Source organism: Bos taurus, chromosome 15, assembly GCF_002263795.3.
Source record: "Bos taurus isolate L1 Dominette 01449 registration number 42190680 breed Hereford chromosome 15, ARS-UCD2.0, whole genome shotgun sequence".
Classification (NCBI taxonomy): domain Eukaryota; kingdom Metazoa; phylum Chordata; class Mammalia; order Artiodactyla; family Bovidae; genus Bos; species Bos taurus.
This window is the reverse complement of record NC_037342.1, coordinates 19,851,210-19,860,209: the sequence shown is the minus strand read 5'-3', so window position 1 is coordinate 19,860,209 and position 9,000 is coordinate 19,851,210.

The window sequence follows — 9,000 nt, the reverse complement described above, 5'->3', positions numbered from 1 at the left end:
GAGAGTTCTCATTCTTCCAGAACCTTGCAAACACTTAATATGCTTGTCTTTGATTTTATCTATTCTAATAGGGTTAAGTGATATGTTATCTAGTTTTACTTTGCATTTTCTTAATGAATAATAATATCAAACATCTTTTCATGTGCTTTTCATACGTATATCTTTTTTGGTGAAAGATTATTCAAATATTTTGGTCATTTTTATTGGACTGTTTATTTTGTTATTTTTTGAGAGTTCTTTACATGTTCTGATACAAGTATTTTATCAGATATATCACTTGCAAATATTTTCGCACGTCTGTGCTTTTTCAATTCATTCATTTTGCTGTTTCTTCAAGAGGAGACTTTTCAATTTGACAAAGTCCCATTTATCAGTTTGTTATTTTATGGATTGTGACTTTACTGTTATTCAAAGAAATATTTGCTTAAGCAAAAATCACAAAATTGTTTCTTTTGTAAAATTTATAGTTTTAGTTTCTGTGAACCATTTCAAGTTAATATTTGTTCATAGTTAAAGATGTGATCAAAGTTTTTTTAATTTTATTATTTTGCATAAGAAAATCTCATGGTTTCTGTAACATATGTTGAAAAGACTATCCTTTCTCCATTGAATTGCCTTTGTACCTTTGTTGAAAATCAATTATCAGTGTGTTGGCTTATGTCTGAATTCTTGATTCTGTTACATTGGTCTGTTTTTCTATCTGCATGGCCAATAACACACTGTTTCGATTACTCTTGCTTTATTATAAGTAGTAGTGCTAGTTTAGTTCTGAATCTTTATTTTTCCTTTTCAAAGTCTTTTGGCTAATCTAGGTCCTTTCTATTTCAATGCTGATTTTTTAATAAGTTTATTATTTCCACAAAAAAGCCTGCTGGAATTTTGATTGGTATTACATTGAATTACAGATCAATTTGGGGGGAACTGGCATTTGACAATTGTGTCTTCTGACCCATGAACCTAATGTATTTTTTCATGTATTTATGATTTCTTTAATTTCTCTCAGCAGTGTCTTGCAATTTTCAGTGTATAGCTATATCACATTTTCATTAGCTTTATCACTAAGAATTTCATATTTTACAAGTTTATTTATATTACATATTTATAAATAGTATATTTAAAAATACCAATTTTTAATCATTTGTTGTTACTATATAAATGTAGCTGATTTATGTAATTGACCTTTTATCTTGAAGTCTAACTACTCTCAATGATAAGTTCTAGGAGCTTCTTTGTAGATTCTACTTGATCTTTGTTAGATAGTACTGCAATGTTTACAATTAAAAAAAAGATAGTTGCTGCCTCCACATCCCCAATATTTGTTCTCTAGAATCAGTCATTCTAAATATTTTGAGCTGTTTCTTCCAGAAACTAACTCCATATTTCTACATGGATGCTTATATTGCTTTTTTGATTTTTCAGTTTTAGGGTTTAGCTTTGTATTCTCCATTCTGCCAATGACATTCCCACACCCAAATGCTTTCTCCTTCATCCCCACCTTTTGCCTTAGGTATGTCATAATTTTTGGTTAAATAGAAAATGTTTTCTATTAATACAGCCCCATAAATACTATTTACAGTTAAGCCACAGAGTGTAACAAAATTAAAATTTCCTTTAAAAATAATATTCCTTTTTATTGAAGTTCGAAATCAAACCTGTCCAGACATCAAATCACCTAGAAAGTTTTATAGAAATATATACTTTTGGGCTCTAGCTGGGATCTGCTGAATTTGAATATCTAGGCTGGAACCTTAGAGAATATATTTTTAAAACATCCAGTGGGTCATTCTGACCCAGCTAGTCATCTGCAGTTTGAGAATAACTGCCTTCAAGCTCATCTTGTTTAAGAAGTGTGTAGTTGTAACTATGAAAACATCTTCATCGTAAAAATGATTGAATTGTCAGATTGAACTGAAGTAGTGCTGTCCTGGATTTCTGTCTGACACTATACATCAGTCATAATCTTCCATGATCTCATCTCAACCAGCACCAAGCCACTGGCCTGACTGAGCCTTGCTAACAATGACTGGATTGCAACTGGATCTGAACTTGCAGACCTAAGGCATGATATGCATATTGTTGGGTTCACTGATCTGAAATAAGAGTTGGATGGGGAAGCCTGGTGGGCTGCCGTCTATGGGGTCACACAGAGTCAGACACGACTGAAGTGACTTAGCAATAGCAATAGCAATAGTACGTTTTGCAGAGAAGGCAATGGCAAGCCACTCCAGTACTCTTGCCTAGAAAATCCCATGGATGGAGGAGCCTGGTAGGCTGCAGTCCATGGAGTCGCTACAAGTCGGACGCGACTGAGCGACTTCACTTTCACTTTTCGCTTTCACACAATGGAGAAGGCAATGGCAATCCACTCCAGTGTTCTTGCCTGGAGAATCCCAGGGACGGCAGAGCCTGGTGGGCTGCCGTCTCTGGGGTCGCACAGAGTCGGACACGACTGAAGCGACTTAGCAGCAGCAGCAGCAGTACGTTTTGAGAAGTCAGTTACATGGGACTGACTCAATTGCTTATGTATACCTATACTTTAGTGATACTAGTTTGCAAAATTTTTGATTTTGGTTAGAAGTAGCCTTGAACACAGTAAGCTGTGCAAGTTGTTAGCACCACCTGCTCCCCATTGACTTTTATAGCTTAATTAGATTTCTACTGTATCAGGGAATGTTCAAAGTGTGCAGACTGCAAGGCTTCTCCCTGCTTAGCCATCTAGTGGGAACCAGAGGAGAAGAAACGAATTAACTCTCTGCCCTTGAAAATCGAGGAACTGATTTTAAGCAGTAAATATTAAGTTAGAAATGTCCTCCTGAGACATAAACTACAGATCCTTCCTGGAAGATGTGCAGCCTTTCCCGATAATCATCACAAGTGCTGATGCCAGATGCATTATTAACAAAGCATATGCACATTTTGGGAACTTTTGAAGAGTAAAGTTTGGCTTAATGGTCAGGCAGACTCCACTAAGTGACACAGTTTCTTACTTATGCAGCTGAGCTGCATAATTCACCATTTTTTTTTTTCATTTTAGGAATTTATTATTATTGTTATTTTTAAATTATTTTTTTTAATTGGAGGCTAGTTACTTTAATATTGTATTGGTTTTGCCATACACTGACATGAATCAGCCATGGGTGTACATGTGTTCCCCATCCTGAACCCACTCCCACCTCCCTCCCCATCCCATCCCTCTGGGTCATCCCAGTGCACCAGCTCCGAGCACCCTGTCTCATGCATGGAGCCTGGACTGGAGATTAGTTTCACATATGATAATATACATGTTTCAATGCCATGCTCCCAAACCATCCCACCCTCGCCCTCTCCCATAGAGTCCAAAAGACCGTTCTATACATCTGTGTCTCTTTTGCTGTCTCACATACAGGGTTATCGTTACCATCCTTCTAAATTTCATATATATGCATTATTATACTGTATTGGTGTTTTTCTTTCTGGCTTACTTCATTCTGTATAATAGGCTCCAGTTTCATCCACCTCATTAGAACTGATTCAAATATATTCTTTTTAATGGCTGAGAAAGTGCTGCACTCAATATGCCAGCAAATGTGGAAAACTCAGCAGTTGCCAAAGGACAGGAAAAGGTCAGTTTTCATTTCAATCCCAAAGAAAGGCAATGCCGATGAATGCTCAAACTACCGCACAATTGCACTCATCTCACACTAGTAGCTAGTAAAGTAATGCTTAAAATTCTCCAAGCCAGGCTTCAGCAATACGTGAACCAAAAACTTCCTGATGTTCAAGCTGGTTTTAGAAAAGGCAGAGGAACCAGAGATCAAATTGCCAACATCTGCTGGATCATGGAAAAAGCAAGAGAGTTCCAGAAAAACATCTATTTCTGCTTTATTGACTATGCCAAAGCCTTTGACTGTGTGGATCACAATAAACTGTGGAAAATTCTGAAAGAGATGGGAATACCAGACCACCTGACCTGCCTCTTGAGAAACCTATATGCAGGTCAGGAAGCAACAGTTAGAACTGGAAATGGAACAACAGACTGGTTCCAAATAGGAAAAAGAGTACGTCAAGGCTGTATATTGTCACCTTGCTTATTTAACTTATATGCAGAGTACATCATGAGAAACGCTGGGCTGGAGGAAGCACAAGCTGGAATCAAGATTGCTGGGAGAAATATCAATAACCTCACATATGCAGATGACACCACCCTCATGGCAGAAAGTGAAGAGGAACTAAAAAGCCTCTTGATGAAAGTGAAAGAGGAGAGTGAAAAAGTTGGCTTAAAGCTCAACATTCAGAAAACGAAGATCATGGCATCTGGTCCCATCACTTCATGGGAAATAGATGGGGAAACAGTGGAAACAGTGTCAGACTTTATTTTTTGGGGCTCCAAAATCACTGCAGATGGTGATTTCAGCCATGAAATTAAAAGATGCTTACTCCTCGGAAGGAAAGTTATGACCACCCTAGATAGCATATTGAAAAGCAGAGATATTACTTTGCCAAGAAAGGTCTGTCTAGCCAGGGCTATGGTTTTGTCAGTGATCATGTATGGATGTGAGAGTTGAACTGTGAAGAAAGCTGAGTGATGAAGAATTGATGCTTTTGAACTGTGGTGTTGAAGACTCTTGAGAGTCCCTTGGACTGCAAGGAGATCCAACCAGTCCATTCTGAAGGAGATCAGTCCTGGGTGTTCATTGGGAGGACTGATGCTAAAGCTGAAATTCCAACACTTAGGCCACCTCATGCGAAGAGTTGACTCACGGGAAAAGACTCTGATGCTGGGAGGGATTGTGGGCAGGAGGAGAAGGGGACGACAGAAGATGAGATGGCTGGATGGCATCACTGCCTCGATGGACATGAGTTTGGGTGAACTCTGGGAGTTGGTGATGGACAGGGAGGCCTGGAGTGCTGCAATTCATGGGGTCACAAAGAGTTGGACAACTGAGTGACTGAACTGAACTAAACTGAATACTCCATTGTGTATATGTACCACAGCTTTCTTATCCATTAGTCTGCCGGTGGACATCTAGGTTGCTTCCATGTCCTGGCTATTATAAACAGTGCTGCGATGAACATTGGGGCACATGTGTCTCTTTCAATTCTGGTTTCCTCAGTGTGTATGCCCAGCAGTGGGATTGCTGGGTCATATGGCAATTCTATTTCCAGTTTTTTTAAGGAATCTCCACACTGTTCTCCATAGTGGCTGTACTAGTTTGCATTCCCACCAGCAATGTAAGAGGGTTCCCTTTTCCCTACACCCTCTCCAGCATTTATTGCTTATAGACTTTTGGATAGCAGCCATTCTGACTGGCGTGAAATGGTACTTCATAGTGGTTTTGATTTGCATTTCTCTGATAATGAGTGATGTTGAACATCTTTTCATGTGTTTGTTAGCCATCTGTATGTATTCTTTGGAGAAATGTCTGTTTAGTTCTTTGGCCCATTTTTTGATTGGGTCACTTATTTTTCTGGAATTGAGCTGCAGAAGTTGCTTGTGTATTTTTGAGATTAATTCTTTGTCAATTGCTTCATTTGCTATTATTTTCTCCCATTCTGAAGGCTGTGTTTTCACCTTGCTTATAATTTCCTTTGTTGTGCAAAATCTTTTAATTTTAATTAGGTACCATTTGTTTATTTTTGCTTTTATTTCCAATATTCTTGGAGGTGGGTCATAGAGGATCCTGCTGTGGTTTATGTCAGAGAGTGTTTTGCTTATGTTTTCCTCTAGGAGTTTTATAGTTTCTGGTCTTACGTTTAGATCTTTAATCCATTTTGAGTTTATTTTTGTGTATGGTGTTAGAAAGTGTTCTAGTTTCATTCTTTTAGAAGTTGTTGACCAGTTTTCCCAGGACCACTTGTTAAAGAGATTGTCTTTTCTCCATTGTATATTTTGCCTCCTTTGTCAAAGATAAGGTGTCCATAGGTGCCTGGATTTATCTCTGGGCTTTCTATTTTGTTCCATTGATCTATATTTCTGTCTTTGTGCCACTACCATACTGTCTTGATGACTGTGGCTTTGTAGTAGAGCCTGAAGTCAGGCAGGTGGATTCCTCCAGTTCCATTCTTCTTTCTCAAGATTGCTTTGGCTAGTCGAGGTTTTTTGTATTTCCATAAAAATTGTGAAATTATTTGTTCTAGCTCTGTGAAGAATACCATTGGTAGCTTGATAGGGATTGCATTGAATCTATAGATTGCTTTGGTAGCATACTCATTTTCACTATATTGATTCTTCCAATCCATGAACATGGTATATTTCTCCATCTACTTGTGTCGTCTTTGATTTATTTCCCCAGTGTTTTATAGTTTTGTATATATAGGTCTTTTGTTTCTTTAGGTAGATATATTCCTAAGTATTTTAATCTTTTTTTTGCAATGGTGAATGGAATTGTTTCCTTAATTTCTCTTTCTGTTTTCTCATTGTTAGTGTATAGGAGTATCTCAATAGATGCAGGGAAAGCCTTTGACAAAATTCAACATCCATTTATGATAAAAACCCTTCAGAAAGCAGGAATGGAAGGAACATACCTCAACATAATAAAAGCTATATAAGACAAACCCACAGGAAACATTATCCTCAATGGTGAAAAATTGAAAGCATTTCCTTTAAAGTTAGGAACAAGACAAGGGTGCCCATTCTCACGACTGCTATTCAGCATAGTTTTGAAAGTTTTGCCCACATCAGTCAGAGCAGAAAAAGAAATAAAAGGAATCCAGATTGGAAAAGAAGAAGTAAAACTCTCACTCTTTGCAGATGACATGATCCTCTACATAGAAAACCCGAAAGACACCACCAGAAAATTACTAGAGCTAATCAATGAATGTAGTAAAGTTTCAGGATATAAAATCAACACACAGAAATCCCTTGCATTCCTATATACTAACAATTCACCTTTATCTTACAGCTTTGGAAGCCAATGTCCTTGCCACACAGTCTGTCAGAGACATGAAATAATTCCAACAATTTAAGCCCAAGCCTTCCATCCAATCCCTTCGTTGAGGAAGTGTTCCAACTTCATTAGTGAAAGCTGGTCTAAAAATTCTGATTTGTAGAAATAGTATAAAATTTCACATACTCCATCAATTACACATTTTCAGAACATTTGGGATCTGAACTTGATAACATCAGTTCAGTTCAGTTGCTCAGTCATGTTTGACTCTTTGAGACCCCATGGACTGCAGCACGCCAGGCCTCCCTGTTCATCACCAACTCCCGGAGTTTACTCCAACTCATGTCCATTGAGTCGGTGATGCCATCCAACCATCTCATCCTCTGTCGCCCCCATCTCCTGCCTTCAATCTTTCCCAGCATCAAGGTCTTTTACAATGAGTCAGTTCTTCACATCAAGTGGCCAAAGTATTGGAGTTTGAGCTTCAGCATTAGTCCTTCCAATGAATATTCAGGACTGATTTCCTTTAGGATGGACTGGTTGGATCTCTTTGCAGTCCAAGGGACTCTCAAGAGTCTTCTCCAATGCCACAATTCAAAAGCATCAGTTCTCTGGCACTCAACCTCTGCTATTGCAGGAGGCTGTTTCCCCTTTCAGAGGACACTCTAGTTACTTTAGGAAACGGTAGAGTTCTGACTTCTCCTGAACAGAGCAAACTGGTCATTAATTCATTGATCCACACCTTCCTTCATTCATTTGAGAAATATTTGGTAAGTCCCTCCTTCCACAGGGGCTTCCCAGGTGGCACTAGTTAACCTGCCTTCCAATGCAGGAGACATAAGAGATGTGGGCTCATTCTCTGGGTTGGGAAGATCCCCTGGAGGAGGGCATGGCATCCCACTCCAATATTCTTGCTTGGAGAATCCCATGGAGAGGAGTCTGGCAGACTACAGTTCATGGGGTCTCAAAGAGTTGGACACGACTGACGCAATTTAACACGCAAGACACATTCCATGTGGGACACACTGGGGTGCTGAGAAAGACTGAAGAAAAAAATAGTGATAGGTTTGGGTAGGGTGTGTGTTTTATTTTAAATATAGAAGGACCCTTTGGTGAGACATCATTCTAGCATAGATCTGAGTGAAGTGAGGAAGTAAGTCATGGGAATATGAAAGGGATGTGTTTCAGACAGGAAAGGGCAGGCACAAATGTCCTGAGGCAAAAGCCTGTTGAAATGTTTGAGAAATAGAAAAGAGGACAGAAGAACGAAAAAAAGTAGTAGGTAGGATCAGAAGGTTGGAAGGGGGCCTGGCCTTACTACAGTATAAAATATAATTTTAATGTGATTTTTAAGTGTGTTGATGGTGAGTCTTATGAGGGAGAATGACATGATCTGACTTGGTTTTAAGAGGATCCCTGTTAATGCTGTGTGGAGTATAGATTTGGTGGGGGTGGGAGCAGAAAACCTCTGGTGATGAGTAGGGATTTGTAACTCTTGAGGTCCCTATGCCTGTGTTAGAAATATACCAATAAAGAAGCAACAGCAGATTTTTGAAGACAGGTCATATATTTTTGATTTCTTGCTACAGCCATGATAGCCTTAGAAAAACTCCACATTGCTATAGTTCAGTTTCACAAGTAAGTACTAAAATAAAATGTACTATGTTTTAAAAACTAGGTTCCCCTGCCCTCCTCTGAGAAAGAGAAAGGCAATAAAATAAATGAAATTCTCTCTCTCTCTTTTTTTAAACTACACACTGGGCATAAATTGTTACTTACCCAGAGTATGTAGGAGAGCCTTGTTTCTAAAGCAGGTTTGTTAAGTATCAATTGCACAGGGTTTTTCAAGAGTTGATTTGATTTTATAAGACATCTTCAAGGAAAAAAGTTGGAAGAAAGAAAATAATTCTGAGGGTTTTTTTTTTTTTTTTGCTGAAAACAAAAATTATTAAGCAGATACATTTTTCTTAATATCAAATTGTGTGAAAATACAGACATCTGTTCTAAAATGCAGGTTCCTGAGTTCACTATCCAGAGGTATGAAATCATAAATTTGAAGTGAGGTTCAAGCATCCATAATTTTAACCTGATTTACAGAAGTGAATAGTCTGCTCATATTTCAGATAATTGTCTG